The sequence below is a fragment of the Bos indicus x Bos taurus genome, chromosome 28 (assembly GCF_003369695.1).
Source record: "Bos indicus x Bos taurus breed Angus x Brahman F1 hybrid chromosome 28, Bos_hybrid_MaternalHap_v2.0, whole genome shotgun sequence".
NCBI lineage: Eukaryota > Metazoa > Chordata > Mammalia > Artiodactyla > Bovidae > Bos > Bos indicus x Bos taurus.
This window is the reverse complement of record NC_040103.1, coordinates 18,440,470-18,441,464: the sequence shown is the minus strand read 5'-3', so window position 1 is coordinate 18,441,464 and position 995 is coordinate 18,440,470.

Below are 995 nucleotides of genomic sequence, written 5' to 3'. Positions count from 1 at the left end.
GTAGCATAGCATAGCCATTATAGGGTGGGCAGGATCGCCAATCTTGCCTCTGCGTGAGCTTCCTTGAATGGAAAAAATTCATTTCTGGTATGGAATAATGGCTGCAAACCCGGAGTAAACATATCATTGGGCTACAGGTTGAAGATCCTTTTTTTAAATAAAAAATTCAGATGTGTGCATTTTTTACTCAGAGAAAACACGGACAAAAAAGAAAAAAGAAAAGAAAAAAATTCACCATAAGAAAAACAATTTCTGAAGTCTCCCACCCTTTTAAATATTTGAAATGTTTCCAGGGATTGTGTTTGGTTCCTGCATGCATGCCATCTCTGGAATTCAGTTTTCAAGGACCCAGACTGAACAGAATTGAGATACGGGGATTTATTTATGTTTTCTAATGGCCACAGATAATCAAGAATGTCACAGTTATTTCTCAGGAGCATTATAACCTGGTGAACCCATTAACTTCAACACAAGTAAGCATAAGAACAGACCGAGTCATCTCCCTAACGGCTCTAACAGCTCCTGAACAAACGGAATCCCCTGCATTTTCCTAATTCCATGGTTCTTAAAAGACCATGGCTGAGTAATTCTACTTGTGACACAACTCGGTTAACTATCCTGATCACTTTCTGAGCCTTATAATGACTAGGATGTATAGCACATACCATCTGAGATACACACTGTGAAATCTGTTCATGGTTTTTGCTAAGAGCTGACAAGTTTAAAAATACATTGTAGGAAAATTACTCATGGTTGTGGAGGAAGATGGGAGAAAAGTGCCAAATGAGCTTTTAATGAGGACTTCTCAGTGTGAACATATGTAAAAAGAACCTTTGGATAGAGGCATTGTGATAAACAAAAATGATCCAGCTAAGCTCTTAAGAAAACTTACAGGTACAAGATCATGGTGTGTATATGTACAATGAACAGCTTATTCATGAAGAACCAGCTTGGCTCCCCAGAAACATTTCAGCTAGACAAAACATACCAACACA